The sequence below is a fragment of the Rhinopithecus bieti genome, unplaced genomic scaffold, assembly GCF_001698545.2.
Source record: "Rhinopithecus bieti isolate Rb0 unplaced genomic scaffold, ASM169854v2 scaffold_26607, whole genome shotgun sequence".
Lineage (NCBI taxonomy): Eukaryota > Metazoa > Chordata > Mammalia > Primates > Cercopithecidae > Rhinopithecus > Rhinopithecus bieti.
Window position 1 is genome coordinate 48,741 of NW_016812346.1, and position 17,156 is coordinate 65,896.

Below are 17,156 nucleotides of genomic sequence, written 5' to 3' on the forward strand. Positions count from 1 at the left end.
GGATGCATTAAGAAACAAGCTACTGATGAAATTGATATTTTTAAATATTGTTTTATTTCTTTTCTTTTCCTTTTTGTCCCAAAGTGCCTTGGAAGTTAGAAGGGAAGTGTGAGTCATATGCTGCCTAGCTGGGAAGGCTGGAGGTAGTGATGCTGTTATCAAATGATAGGAAATCAGGTTATAAGCCCTATTTGTTTTCTAGTGTCTCCATGATGTGACATTAGGAGGTGATGGCTGCAGTTACCGGAGACATTTGTTCCAATGATGTTCATAAATATACTTTGTTAGGCAGTTATGTCGAATCGACCTCCCTTCTCTTCCCCTCTCTGAGAGCAGGCTGCCTTTCAGCTGTCAATTTCTCTCCCTGAGATAGGACTGTGCTGACAGAGAATCTGGAACTCAGGTGTGAGACGGGAATGTGAAATCTAACTGCAGTATGTGCACAGGAGGAAAAGGCAAGCTGGAAGGTGAAGAAGGACACTGGGAGAACCCTAACTCTATATGGGAATATTTGCATTAGAGCTGAATGATGAGCTGGCTGAGGAGCTGAATGATGAGCTGACTGAGGCGGGAAGGTAGTCATTCAAGGCTGGTAGGTAATGGACAAATTGGCAAGTGTCTTTCCCTTCTGGGTTGGGGCCTTGTTTTTGGATAGGTAGAGATGGTGGGTTTATTATTTTGGGGATTCATAAAGAGCTGGAGAAGAGGACACGTAATGAGGTTAAATACTCCTGGCTGTGTGACAGCTCTCTGTGCTTTAGTTCCTCTGTCAGATGAGCATTTGGCTACTCACCTTGCAAAGTTGTTATAAGATAAAATGAAACAACATGGCATGTGGTTAGCCCAGTTTCAGGTGGGCATGGCTCTCAAGGATGTCGGCTTCCTTCCACAACCCTGTTCTCTCCTCCATAAAGACTGGGTGCATGAGAGATAGCAGTTTTGTTACAGTGCAAACAGGCTCAGTAATGAAACCCACCTCAGTGCATGAAAGTATACTGCGGTATGTACATGACTTCTTGGGGAATTCTGTTAAAATTTAGATTCTTATTTAGTACATCTTGAGTAGGACCTGAGATTCTGCATTTTTAACTTGCTCTCAGGTGATACGGATGTTGCTGATCCATGGACTGCACTTTAGTAGTAAGAACCAACCAAGGATGGAGCTGGCAGGAGGAAAAGTCCTTGCAAGGGAATCTGGACAGTTAAAGGAACAGTGTCCAAGGTTATATCCAGATAAATCAGGTGTGGGGTGGTCAGATTCCTGTGGCAAAGGAAATTCCATTCAATTTTTGAGGCAAGATTGTGGATGATACCAGTCTTGAAATGACCTCGAAACAGGAGGCCCTGGGTAATCATCCCATGTCTGAAACCTCAGTGGCTCCTGACTGACCTTGCGTTAAAGTTCAAATTCCTCAGCGTAACTACCATACCCGTCATGATCCTGTTTCTCCACACACTCTCTCCCTGTGTGTTATGCTTTTTTCTGCAGTTGGCCATGTCTTTGCATGTGCTGATTCTTCTGCCTGGAATGGTCTTTGCACTCGGCTGCCTTGCCTACCTAACAAGCTCCTATTCACCTTTCCAATTTATTTTTAAAAACCAACTTCTCTATGAAAGTTATACATTCATAGCTTATATGTATACTAAAGTCTCTAGCCATATTTCTGAGGATTGATAGACTCCAGGGCTGTCTATCTTCTCTCCACCCTGCCGCCGTAATCTGTGAGTTTCTTGGGAGTGGGGTCCTTGTTTAATTGTCTCTGTCTTCCTAGGACCTAGCACAGTGCTGGACAACCCCAGCCATTCAGTAAATTATAGTTAAATTGAACAGAAGATTGGTTGGAGGAAACAGGATGGGGACGATTACAACCTGCTCTAGGAAAGAACCTGTGAACATAAGGGGCTTTAACCAAAAAGTTGGAGGAGTAAACCCGGGAGGGCTTTCATCTGAAAGAAGGGATTGTTGTGCTCAGCAGAGTAAATTTGCACACAGACTGTTGAATGCAGGTTGCAGGCATCCTAGATGAGAAGGGACCCCAGCCTTGTGGATTAACTTATCACTGAGTAGAGTAGAGTGATGCTCTGTGATTTTCTGAAGTGCTTTTCGTATACACTACTGTTGAGCCCATTTTAACCCTTCAGGTTCTTTGCAGAAATAGGCTCCCCTGTCTGTCCTCCAGGTCTCATTCTTATTTAGGGAAACATCTGAAGTAGCTAAGGCCAATACTGAATTATTGAAATCCTACTTGACAAATGTGACAGGAAAAAATAAACTTGAGTTGCACCCAGTGATGGAGAACTTGAATTAAGAAAAGGAGAAAGAGAGAGATACACCTCACCCCCTACATGAATTCTACCCTCTGAGTCCAAGGCTGGCTTCTTCAGTCCTTCCTTCCTTTGGGGTCATTCTCTATACCTACCTTTTCAAATTTGCAATCTAAGTCTTTCTATTCTGAAGTTAATAGTTGCAAAAGTGTTAAGAGCTTCCTATATATAAGGCCCTATACATAGTGTGTTGCTATGTCTATTTTGTCTAAGCAATTCATATTGACAATTGATGAAAAACACTTCTATACTGCCCAGGTAGGGAAATGGACCCTACACACGACCCCTGGCCTTACCATTCACAAACTATGAGACTCTAGGTTATTCTCTGTGCGCTCAGATTTCTTATGTATGAAATGGAAAAAGCAATACCTCCTTCATGGAGTTTCTGGAAGGAGTAGACAAAATACTACATTTTATTTTGTTACCTCTTTCTGAAAACTATGCTTATGTCAATAATATTATCTCAAACCTTTATCATACATTGAAATATATTATTAAGTTGCCATATAAAAATGTCGTGTTATTAGGGAACGAAAAACTACAAATATCAATACGATAGAAGGGACTACCCCAAAATAGACCTAAAATCTGTAACAGGATCTAAAGGTCAGTGACTTAACACATATGACATGCATGACATTTAAAATAAACCAATCAATTTACAAAAGACAGAGCAACACTTTGATGAAAAAAAGTGGCCAAAAGGGGCATTTAACAAGCCATTCATTGAGGGAACAATGTGGCCAGTAAGTATATCAAAGGCTTTTCAGCCTCATTTACTGTTATTATTATTATTTTCTATGTAAGGAAGTTGATACTTAGAAGAGGGAAGTAACTTTCCAAAAGTCACTGTAAGAGTAGGTAGAAGAACCCAGCATGAACCTGGTTTCTGTTTCAGTTGCTTGTCTTTTAAAAAATGTGTAAGTGGGAGCTGAACAATTAGAACACGTGGGGGGGAGGGGAACGACCCACACTAGGGCCTGTTGGGAGTGGCAGTGGGGGAAGGAGAGCATCAGGATAAATAGCTAATGCTTATGGGGTTTAATACCTAAGTGTTGGGTTAATAGGTGCATCAAACCACCATGGCACACGTTTGCCTATTAACAAACCTGCACGTCCTGCACATGTATCCCAAACTTAAAATTAATTTAAATTAAATTTTAAAAATTGTTATTTGTTATTTCTGCTTATTTTGCTTTTCCAAATGTATTTTGCATTAAACTCTTAGATTTTGAAAGTAAGACAAAGCAAAACAAAATTTAAATTCTCAAAATATTAATTGAAATTATAAAATGTAGACATTAAAATAAAAAATCGGAAAATTTAATAAAGATTTTCTTACTTGTACACTCATCTGTTATTCTTTAAAATAATGTTTGTGGCCGGATGTGGTGGCTCACACCTGTAATCCCAGCACTTTGGGAGGCAGAGGTGGGCAGATAACAAGGGTTCGAGACCAGCCTGGCCAACATGGCGAAACCCCGTCTCTACTAAAAATGCAAAAATTCGCCGGGTGTGGTGGCATGTGCCTGTAATCTCAGCTACTTGGGAGGCTGAGGCAGGAGAATCCCTTGAACCCAAGAGACAGGGGTTGCAATGAGCCAGCATCACGCCACCACACTCCAGCCTGGGTGCCAGAGACCCTGTCTCAAAGAAATAAATACATAAAAATAAAATAAATAAAATAATGTTTGTGTTTACTTTTTCTATTCCAAGTAGTATGTGGGGCACAAATGTGAGAAAAGTGAGCAGAATGTAACCCATGCCCTTAAGCACATTACCAATGCAGGGGGTAGACAGATATATAAATAAATAATTTTAACATTTGCTTTGTTTACTACAGCCAGTTATGGTAACCATTTTTACTAATTGTAACAAACATTATCTGATTTATAAAATGCGTTCTGTGACTAATCATGACATCTGAACATGATAGAGAGTCACAACATTTTATATCTGAAACCCTTGGGGCTAGATATTTCTTGTAATTTGGAATTTGAATGGTAATATGGTGCATATTCCATATATTACATAACAACTTCAGCAGGGTCTGGGGACAAACCCATAATCAAGCATATTAAAATGTCTGGAGCAGTATAAACATTCACATTCAGATCTGTTTTTGCACCAAATGAGTGAGGCAAAACATTCAGCTTTCAGAATATTTTGGATTTCAGAATTATAGACAAGTCTTATGGATCTATGATTTTTAAATTTTTAATATGTATCAATTTCATTTCTTCATCTGCCTTATTGCAGCAGCTAGACCTACTTAAATAATGTTAAACAATGGTGGGCAGAGTAGGCGAACTTGTTTTATCCCTAATTTACAGATCTGCATCTCGTGTCCCCTAATAAAAAGTCATTTGGTTGGAGGTTTAGAATAGGAATATTCATCATATTAAGAAAGAATTGTTTTATGCCAACTCGAAAAATGAAAATTATTAAATTTTATCAAATGCATTTAGCGAACATTGAAATAATCATCTACTTTTTTTATTACTAGCCTACTGATAAACTTCTATTACATTATTCAATTTCTTTATATTGAAACTGGATATGTTCCTGTTGGATTATTGAATCAGTAATATTAGCTTGTTAAACTCTAATCTGAAGTAGTTAGCTGAAGGTTTTGAATCTATATTTATAGTTTAGGTTATTTGTTTTCTTTTTTGCATAATATTTCATCACCTTTGGGGATCTGGATCAAATCTGTCTTATGAAACAAATTGGATAGTTTTCCCATCTTCTACTCTCCAGAACATATTATAATAAATATATGTATGTATTTCTTGAATGCTTGAGTTTCATCACTGTAAAATCTCTCAAGATCTATGATCTTTCAGGCAGTTCTTGAAGAGCTTTCTACAATTCTTCCTCAGTTATTGGTCTGTTCTCATTTTCTATTTCTTCTGTAACTTTCAAAACTAGATTCGCTGTCATTAGATTGGGCAGATTAGAAGTTAAAGGAGGAGGTGTTTTTAACCTGCCCAGCTGTGAATGCATATGTCTTTGCATCAATGAATTTATAACAGTTTTTATTTGCTCTTCTAATTGACTTTTTTTTTTTCAACTTGGGGCTTCATTATAAGAGATTTGATTTGGAGCACAAATGTTCATCAGTTTATCTTTCACTTTGCTGTCTTTGAAATGATGTCTTAAAGAACAACTAGATTCTGAGAAAATCACATCTTAAAAGAACTTGAGAGATCATTTGGTATAGTCTACTGATGCTAGAAATGGTGAAACTGAGGTCTCAGCTGGTGAAATAATTTACATTTTACAGTGTCAGGAACAAAACCAAGCTTAGCCTGGCTAATGGAATGTCATTTTAAAATAAGCACAGCTCTGAAACAGCATATGTATATTTCTCTTCCTTGCTGGCCTGAGAACTTTGCCTACTCTTGATTCCCAAGTATTATGTACCACATGGGAGTTGGTGCGTGGTACATGATGGTGTCCAGAAGCCTAATGGATGTGGCTGCCAGTCTTTCAGCTCCAGGGTATGTCATCAAATCAATAAATTTCTTCAATGCCAGCAGGCCATAGAAGGAAAGACAAGAGCAAGTCCCAGGAACTATCAGTGACTTTCATTCTTCCTCCAGTTTATGTCTGCTCTTACTCATTGTGAAGCATTGCCTAAAACCTAGTTGAGGGTTTTACCTATTAATTTTATTATTCATAATTAAAATTACCAAAATAACAAATAATAAAGCTTTGACTTAAAGGAGTGAGAACTGTATTATGCCTAGGTAAAGATTGATCTAATTGATTTTGAGGATGGCTGTTTTTGTTACACTGGATGTTCAGCACCTGCCATCCTATAGACTAGCCATGACATCATGTTATGGTGAAAGCAAAGTGGGTTTTGAGATTTACCCTCGCTTTTATCAATAAACATGACAGGGAAGGTACTTAACTGTATGAATACCAGGCCTAGAAAATCATTCAGTGAGTTCATCTAATTCTTTCTCCGAGAGCTGGACTTACTGAAGCTTGTATTATTTTAATAGCATCCATTGAAGACCTGATTAGAAAACTTTTGTACTATAAGTTTTTCTGGGAGTACAAATGGTTTTGTCTAGTCCCTCATGCATAACAAATAAACACAAAATAATTAAATACATGATGCTGAAGAGCAGGAATGCCAAGAACAGAGGTGCTGATCCCCTGTCCTGGGGGTCTGAGGTGGCACAATTAGGCAGGCCGAGACTTGAAAGGGCAGAGTGATTATCTGAAGGATACAAGAGCAAACAACCAGTAAGTGGTGTAAGGAAGCCCTCCCCTGGAAAATGGAAGGGATTTAAGTTTTTAAGTTTGATTTGCCATTAGTTTTAAGTGCTACGCCCAGCAAAGGAAATGGGAAACAAAGCCAATGATATCTACAGAAGCAGAGTCAGTTAAAAACAAAACGAACAATATAGAAACTTAATAGGTGAGAGATCTGTGTAAAATTACATGATGAGTGTAAAGCACTTAGGACAGGACCTGATAGACTGCTCAGGAAATGCTGGCTATTATTAGAACAGATTTTTAAATGTCCATCTCTTCCTTTAAAGCTGGGTGTCCAATGTATTGGCTTCATGGGCCACATTGACAGAGGAAGAATTGTCTTGGGCCACACATAAAATACACTAACACTAACAATAGCTGATAGGCTAAAAAAGAAAAAAGAAAATAATAAAAAATCTCATAATGTTTTAAACAAGTTTATGAATTTATGTTGAGGCATATTCAAAGCTGTCCTGGGCCACAGGTTGGACAAACTTGCTTTAAAGCTCAAAACCCATATAGTCTCTTCTTTTCATCATCAAATCCTGTCAGATAATACCTTCAAAGTATTTTCCAAATCTGATCAATTCTTTCTTCTTCCAGAATTCCTTGTCCAAATTATCATCATCTTTTCAAAATCAATGTCCCTTTTTCCACCACTGGCTGCTGCAGTGCATCCGTCACCCAGAAAATCAGTTCAAGATGCTGACTCACATATTTTCCCATGGCTGCCCAGGGCATGGAGAAGCTTTCACGTACTTGCACTGTGACCTGAAGGCTCTCTCATGATCTCACTCCTGGCCACCTTTCTAACTTCATCTCCTACCACCTTCTCTTATTCACTCTAGTTTTCTTGTAGCTCTTAAAGAAAGCCAAACTAGTTCCTACTCCAGGCCTTTTGCACTAGCTGTGTCCTCTGCCAGATATGTTTGTGTATCATATTGTACCATAGTCTGGACTGTTGTAGTCTTCAAGATTTTATTCAAACAGAAGCTTCTTAGAGAAGATTACTCTGAGGCCTTATCCAAAATTCTACCTTCTCTGCATTCTCTATCCTTTTGCTGCTTCCTGTTTTCTTCCCCGTGTATGTCTTTTCACCTTGGGAATTTATTATAAATTTATGTAGTTTCTAGTTTGTAGCCTCTCTCTCTTAGAGAATGTAAACTACTTGAGGGCAGAGACTTGAGCTATCTCATTTACAGTTGTATCCTCTAGGGATCAGAATAGTGGCATAAAGTAGGGAACTCAACAAATAGTTTTGAATGAATTAAAAAAAAGATATTTCTAAGAATGTATGTTTGTATATGAAATAGCGTGCCAAATACAACACAGTAAACTCCAATAAAATAAGCAGATGAAAGTGTGACGGATAAGAGAAAATAAATGTTGGCAAATAAAAATTAAGCTGTGGGGAGGGTTTTCCATGAAGTTCATTTTATAGTAATGTTTTATACACTTGGCAGATGAGTCAGATACTTGACTTTGTCAATATTTATTGACAACCTACTATGTGCCAGGAATTTTTAAACACATAATTGTACACATGTGCATGTGCACAGTCACACAGAAAATATAGTCTGCACATTATTATATATATATAGTCTCTCTCTATATCTGTATGTCTATATATATATGTGTGTGTGTGTTTAATATATATAAATCAACTCTGGTCAACCCTGACGTGTTGATGTCATTCTCCCCTCTTTATTTATCAGCTAGAAAGACCAAAACTCAGAAAGATGAGGTTACCTGTGTATTTAAATAAGGGTGTAAATAATACCAAAGTTCAGGCTTTTCCACATTTATGTACACATTTTGAAAGGTTTTATTTATAGCTCCACTGCTTTCTAGATGTGTGATATTATTCAAATTAGTTGGCACCCTTGACTTTGTTTCATCATTTGTAATATGAAAGAGGCAGATTTAGTCTGCTTATTCCAAAAAGTTGCTTCCAATTTAGAGGAAGTAATGAATGTGAAACACTGAACATGGAGGTTCACTGTGTTCACCATGACAGGGAGAAAAATCGATCTGCAGTGAGAACACATTGAGCTAATACAGAAAGAGAAGCAGAGAAGACAGATGATGAGAAGGTCTTGATGCTGGTTGAGTCTCCTCTGCATCCAATCATTCCTGAAGCCAGCTCTCATTCTTCCCCCTCCACCACTGGTAAATAGTAAATTTTCCTCTTTGACTTAAACTAGCCATGTAGCTGCTGTTCACAACTGAAATCCTCATAACTAATACAGAGCCCTGCATTGACCTCCTTGGAGTCTTGCTGATGCAGTTCTTACCACGCGAGGAGCCTTTTTATCAAGAGTATACCTGACTCTAATGTCTAGGTGTGTAATGTTGAAAAACACTGAGTTTCTGCTTCCAAAAGTCTAATATTAATCAGATATCAGACATTTAAAAGAGATATATGCATGTTATAAATATGCAAAGTGTTGTGGGAAACCAGAAAAGAGGATATTTGCAATGAGACCTGAAGAGTAAGTAGGGATCCATACTGTCTTTAATTTGATCATGCAGATTTCCTTTTAAATAAGCGTCTTTCACATTTTTTGGAAATCTGCTCAAAGCTTTAGAGGGTATCTCTAGGGAAAAGAAATCTCAGGCCAAATGGTTGTTAGACTCACAGATATATTAGAAACATAACATACCTTCTAATGCCACTTGTCCGTGAGTTTAGTTTTCACTACAGTGTTTCTTGACTTACTGGAATTCATAGACATCTTGCAGAAATAGTATAGCCCTTTCCCCAGAAAAATGTGTTCACCTACAGAATTTCTCATACAATGTCATGAGTTCTATGATCCCAAATTAAAATTCCCTGCCATGTAGAATCAGCTACTGACCCCTTCAACAGGCCTCTTTATGGAGTCAGGACTCTTCTGAATCCCACCCACAGGCAGGTGCTAAGCGTTTTCTGCCATAAGAACCATGGCAAAAATAAATGGTGACTTGTTAAACAGCTTTACAATATGATTTGCCTTCTGTACTCTAATGTCTCAAAGTTATAACTGACTAGATGAAGCTCATGAGGAAAATAAGTCATTTAACTTGACTTATACTTCCAAGAGTGAGCTATCCTCCAAGAAGCCAGAATCTAGCTCAGGAGCCTCTCTCTCAAACAAATGTGAGTTATGCAGCTTCTATCTGTAGGGCACTGTGCATTTCCTCTCCACTGTTGCACAAGATGCTTCTTAGCCATAGCTATTGAATTAATCTATCAAATTTCATTTTTATTGCACCATTCTGGAAAATCCACTCGTACCCCTTTCCAGTAATACTGAAAAGAAAAATAATCCACACTACTCAATTAAGAATAAAACATATGTCTTCTTGATGATGTCTGAGTGGTGGCAATTCCAGTGGTCATTGTCTATTGAAGTTACTCAGCATTAAAGCCAAGATAGACTACCAGGGTATACCTGCAAGCAGATAAGTTTCATTACAACCACTAAAGGAAAAAAAAAAAAGAAACATTTATAAAGTAAGGGGTCTCTGATGACCCAGTGTCTATAGCCAGAAGCAATAATAATAACATGCATTTAGTGAGCACTTTCCCTTCTAACTGTTCAAAGAGCTGCGCCAACTAATATTTAATTCACCTCCACCACAGCCATCTGATTTATAACTTCTCCAGGGCCCAGGACTTGAGTAAAGAAGATTACTTAGGCAGTCAGCAATGGTCTTGGCTGCTTAAATTGCCAAGGATATACACTTACTGGCATTACAAGAGAGGGATCTAGAATCTAGAATAAGGGAAGGGATGAATGTTTGTGCTGGTATAGAATCAGGCACATTGTCAAGAGAGGACTGCCCCAGAAGTAGAGAGCTCACCAAGAAGACTCATGGGAGGCATCACCCTGTAATAACACAGCCATGGGTTGGATTCTTAGCCTTACAGCCCCATAAACTCCACCTTGTTAATAGCCTAGGGTTGACATAACTCGAGGGAATTACCTGATCATAACCTAACTCGTAATACACAAATTCAAATGAAATCAGACTACCTATCAATGTGTTTGTCTACAATGCACAGATATTTCTTTGAGTGACTAAAGGGCAATGTTTGTTCACAAGACATGTGTCTGGTTTCCCTGTACCAAAAAACAAAACAAAACAAAACAAAAAGCAAAAAACTTGGGAACTAACATAGTGATTGATGAATATGAAATCAGATTAAAGACTACTTTTTTTCTGTTCCTGAAGACAATTAGAGATAGTTATTCTCCCTCTTTTCTTCCCTACTTCCTTTTACTCTCCATTTTGTTTCTCATATCCATAGGTCTTTTGATATGCAGTTTTCTCCACTTATAACACTGCCTTTGCTTAGATATGTGCATGTGTCTACACATGCACGCACACACACACTTGTAAACACATGTATGCACACACATACACACATACACACACACGTATTTTGTCTGGCCAACACCTATCATTCCTTAAATGTCAGCTTCGTATTAAATAATATCTGAGGCCCTCATACCAGGTTAAGTTCTATTATGTACTCCCACAGCACCACACATTTCTCTCTTTTGTAGCATTTGTTATGTGGCATTTTAGTTAACTTTTATTTTCCATGAGATTGTGTAGTTCCATTTGGGCAGAGATTGGTAGCTTCTGGTTCATCATCTTCTCCATAGCATCTAACACGGTACCTGGCATATCTAGTATATATTGAGCTCTTAACAGCAAGAATACGAATTATAGATAACATGTTTAAAGCATTCAGATATGCCAAGCACTAGCCTAAGAACTTTGCATGTATTATATAATCTTCACAACTTGCATTTATGTACCATGGTCAGCATTTTCAAAAAAGGAAAATGAAAACTGCAAAGATGAAGTCACTTTCTTAGTTTGGGTCCCTCAGAAACAAATTCTGAAAATAGGATTCAAGTGCAAGTAGTTTGAGAGATGATCTCAGGAAACGTCCATGGGGGAGTAGAGGAGTGAGACAGGAAAAGGAAAACAGCCAACAAAGGGTGCATCATTTAGTCAGATACCACTGTGGGCAACTGGAACTCAATCCCACGGGAAATGCCAGCAGCCAGCGCAGAACACTTACATAAGAGTTATCCCATCAGAAGAGCAAGGGAGATGGGGTATCTATGTACCACCTTCCATCAGTCGTTAGTTGAGGTCTGCTAAGCATAAGTTTCAAGGGCATTATTCCCCAGTCCTCCAGCCTGCTGTGTGCATGCAGGCACAACAGGCTCGCTCCAGCCATCAGAGAGAGCACTGGAGGAGTTGGAAAGCAGGAGTAGCGCCCTTCTGTAAGAAGAACTAAGACATGTAGGAAGATAGCAGCTGCCCAGGTTACACACTCAAGTTCCATTTTTAATCAGGGACAACACTGGGATGGGAACCTGAGACTGTTTGACTCCAGACTATACATTTTTAATCACTATTTTCCTACCCATAAGTTAAGTAAATGAATAGAAAGAAGGAAAAGAAACAAAGTGAAGAATAAAGATTATCAGGAAGAACTTTTCATGAGAGCTAAGATTAGGTCTGATGAAGCTTTTCTCTCCCCAAAGAGAAAATGCTTTTCTAGCAACCGGGGTGTTCATGCTTTCTGGGTTCAGTGTCTCTCTTCTTCGGGAGCATTGCACTGCTCTGTCAATTTTCTTTCTCTTTATGCTTCCAATAGTAAAGGAACTCCTCTGCTTTGGTGCTCTATATTCTTTCTGGAGATATGATAATATGCTGATTTGGCTACAGTCAAGTCTTGACCTACCCTGCGAGCCATGCTGTTTCTATGGTGATTGCCCATATATCAGCTGTCAGCTGTTATTCATTGATTTTCTTGTCAAAAGCTCAGATTACTGAGGGCACTATTTATGGTTGCCAGAAAGCCTTGTATCCTTCCCATATATTTCTTCTCTTCTATTTTCTTCCTCCCCTCATACTCATCATCTTATTCCATGCAGGCTTCAGAATTAGATTGCAGCCCCAAATTTAGTTAATCCATTTTATTGGTGAGATAATGGTGTCTCTCTCACAATGTGATAGCTGTGTCTTGAGAATAGTCATTTGTTAATTCAGTTCTTGTTAATCAAATCTTTTTGTAAGACAAATAATCATGTCCTACAAGTCATCGTCTCAGTCACACCATTTAGCCAGTGCTTGTATGCCATCTGAACATTTGTTTACTTGTGAAATGAAGCCTATGTCCAGGTCAACACATGTATATTGAGCACCTACTATGTACCAGTCATGGTGGTTGTGACCAAGACGTGAATAGGACACGTTCCCTGTTTTTAAAGTCTGGTGGGAGAAACATAAAAGTGTGGCCAGGCGTTGTGGCTCATGCCTATAATCCCAGCACTTTGGGGGACCGAGGCGGGCGAATCGCCTGAGGTCAGGAGTTCAAGACCAGCCTGACCAACATGGAGAAGCCCCATCTCTACTAAAAATAGAAAATTAGCCGGATGTAGTGGTACATGCCGGTAATCCCAGCTACTCCGGAGGCTGAGGCAGGAGAATCGCTTGAACCTGGGAGGCAGAGATTGCAGTGAGCCAAGATTGCGCCATTGCGCTCCAGCCTGGTCAACAAGAGCAAAACTCCATCTCAAAAAATAAAAATAAAAAATAAAACTGTGATGTCAGCACCTGGTGATATGCAGCATCAAAGAGTTAAGCATGAGTCATATGTAAAGGATGTACAAGATAAAACAGCCTAAAGCAAGGAAAGGAAGTCAGAGAGGTTACACAGGGAAATAATATCTGTGGTATTGGGTTGAAAAAACAATCCAGCTTGTGAAAAGTCTTAAGGTGTGAGCATGAATATTTCTTTCAAGTAATTGCAAAAGGTTCCATTGGATCAAAAAGTGGAGTGGCAGGTGGGTGTGCTGATCATTCCCCATTTCGACTCCTTTCGCACTCCGTCCACCAGCGTCAGTTCAACCCTGTGCCTTGGGAGGCCCACTTCTCTGAATTGCCTTTGTAACTCGGGCTAATTCCTCACTGATGAGCCTGGTGAGTTAAACCTAGACTCTTTTGCCAGGTGCGATAACTGAACTTGATTCTACAGGCCGGTTACATGTCAAACTGTGTTCCATAAACTGCTTGGATTAGAGTGGGGCAATGAATCAGGAAGCAGAGTGCAAGCAAGTGCTAAATGTATTCTCCTACTCTGCCTCTGCTGAAGTAGCTGTGCTTACTGGTGCTTTAACATGAAATTTATGAGGAAGAATTTGTCCAACAAATATCACTAGAAAGAAGAAAGGAAGGGAGGAAGAAGGAGGGAAGGAGGAAAGAAGGGAGAGAGGGAGAGAAGGAGGAAGGGAGGGAGAGAAGGATGGAGGCAGGGAGGGAGGGAGGAAGGAAGGAAGGAAGGAAGGAAAAAGGGAAGGAAGGAAGGAAGGAAAAAGGGAAAGGAGGAAAAGAGGGAGGGAGAAAGAAGGATCTCATGGTAATTTGCAGGTATGGAATTTGAAAAGTCTTATACTGGGGAGTAAAATTATTTTGTATGTAATTTAGAAAAAGCCTTCTGGCATAAGAATAGAAGATAAAGTAAAGGGAGTGAAACTGAGAAAGGAAAATCAGTGAGGAGGCTATGATAGACTTCAGGTAAGAGGTGGTGAGCCCTAGTGTAGATTTGTATTTGTTGTTATGGAGAGGAAACATTGGAATCCAGGTACAATTAGGCATACAGTCAGCAGGGTTTAGTGAGGGATTGGATTATGGAAAAATAATAATAACATGCACCCATAGGGTTGTTGGAAAGGTCATTTTTATGCAATTGTGTTTTAAACTGCAGAGAGTAGTGCAAATATTAATTATGAGTGTTATTTCAACTAGATCATATCCCTCTTTATTCCTAGATAGTGTTCTTTCCATGCACCCTTCCCATGATTCATTGTAAATTGAGCTTTTCACTAATTGGATTTGTGGAAAGCAATGGAGAATGCCATTTGGCTACTTCCTCTTTAGGGAATGTTAATATTCAAATCTCCAGGTCATTATTTAGAATACCCAATTCCAACATGGGAAATTTAAAATTGCATCTCATATTAATCTTTAAAGCAAGCTCTCCTTTGCCTCCAGATGAGCAAATATTTGAAGTGGAGAAAGAGGATCTTTTCTGCAACTTACAACAAGTCTTTGACCAAATTATCCAATGGTGGTAGATTCTCATATCCTGAAGGGGCATATAGGAATCTTGGCTTATACTCTATGTTATTAATGATAAGGAGGCTGACGATGAAGATGATAATGATAACGACTCTAATAATCATTATATTTACCATATTTTAATACCTATTCTGTGCCAGTAAATATACTGAGCACTTTCTATACATTATTTAATTTAATAATGCTCAATGTTATGATAATTTCACAGTTCAGAAAACTGTACTCAAAAATTTTGAGTAACCTAAATTGATTCAGTTGGTAAAATATAGAACAGAGATTTAATCCCAGCCCGGTTTACCTTGCTCCACATCCCATGCTCCTTGTTCCTAGGCAGGTGAATCAAGTACAGAGGCTTCTCTGTCTCCTCACTCCCCAGTCTTACCAACTGAGGCACCAGCCTTATCTCCAGACAAAAAGTATTTTCCCTAAACATTCTGGCCTTATCCACACTAGAGTGGATTTTCCTGATTGGGGCCATCAATACACTGAGCAGACCTCTCTAAGCAGAGAAAGTGACAGGGCTTTACCCAAGAACAAACAAAATGACATTGTCTGTCACTCTCAGAAATGTAGGTTTAATGTGTCAGAATAGGCTAACTGGACTGGTGGGAGACTGGGACATCCTTCTAGCTTCATGTTAATGTGGATCTCAGAGAAATCTGGTAAAAGGACTCAAAGCAGAAACTAAAGCTGTTTAACTGTGACCTGAAACCTATGCACTGACATTATATCTGGATCTTGGAGAGAACTAAGGATAGAACAAAGCCACCTTGAACTTGGTTGTGAAGACAGAAAATGTTCATAAGACTTAGGGATAAGGGGCTTTGGAAAATTATCTGGAGATGGTGGGAAGGTTCTGGGTTCTTAATTTCACCTTTTCTGTGTTCTTCCTCCTCCCACACACAATTCCCCAACACTCCGCACCCTCTCAAAAAGATATATATTGTTTTGCTTGTCTCCCTCAAAATAGCCTTGATTTATTGAGACATACTATGAAACCACGAAATAGCCTTGGCTCCAGTATGGTATGTAATACATTTTCATAGTTCTCTAATAATTATGATAATAACTAGTATATACTGAGTGCTTCATATGTGCCAGGCACTCCACTGTGGACTCCCACATTAATTTAGGCCTTTTAAGAACCAATGATTTATGTACAATTATTATCCCCATCTTACAGATGGGGAAATTGTTGGTTAGTAATATGAAGAAACCTGCCCAAAGATAACTTCAAACAGCAGGTTTGGGATTTGAACACAAACACTTTGATTCCAGAAACCATCTAATTACCCCTTCTTTATACCTTTTTGCTATAGAATTCTCCCAATCACCCAAACATTCACATTACTGTTATTGAGAACTGTAGGAGGCCAAGTGTTGCATTATACAAAGAAAATGCAGGCATTAAAAGAAACACCCTATATCCTGAAGATACGTGGAGTTTTAGAGCTACATGATGGGTGTTCTTTCATTCCTCCATTGGATCCTTCAGCATTTTTGAACATCTATTATTTTAAAGGCCGCGAGCTGGATGCCAGGGATATAAAGATAAAAAAACAGAATTCATATCTCAGTGAGCTCCTAATCTAGTACAAGGAAGGGAATTGCAATGCATGGAACAAATAGAATACAGGAACCAGCATGGCCCCATCTCCAGTCCCAGTCCACCCCATGGGGACATGCAAACTTGTCTTTCTGAGGTCAGATACAGCTTCAGAAATCTTTCAACACAGAGCTCCAGTTATATGCTACTAATTAATTGGATTCAGCAGTTGAAATGGAACCTGTTTGCTACTATAATCTAGTAAAATGGCAGACATGGAGGCATATATGAGTGAGAGTGGGTACGCAAGGGGATCGTAGAGTTCCAGGGTCAGTCCTTAGAGAGTGTCCAATCCAACCCTCTCATTTTTCAAAAGGGGGAAACTAAAGTCCAGAAACCAGTAGCAAAAGAGAATTAGGTCAAGAACTCTGGTTCCCCATGCCCTTTCCACCACAACACAGTTCTCTCTTCCTGAAATGTCCTCTACAGTGAAGTGAGCTTCTGATGGAGTCAAAGAAAATGAGCCTGCATTGATGTCTGCAAGTATCTGCAAAACCTTCCTGGGTGTGAGGAGGCCAATTGAGCTTGGGGTGAGAAGGCCTTTGGGGCTGCTTCCTAGAGCCTGGTGCTGATCAGCTGATTTTTATACCATTTATTTTAATTAATGTGTAAAAAAAAAGACAGCTATGTCATCTTGTGCCAAATCTTTTGCATCTTCAGCTTGGTGCATTGGGGCATGAACTTGAGATATCTGTTAGTGAAAGTTTACAATGCTAAAATGGGAAGTATTAATGAGTGGAACCACCATGCATGCACTTACCAGGATCAATTTTCCACTTAGACAGCTTTTGTCCAGTTG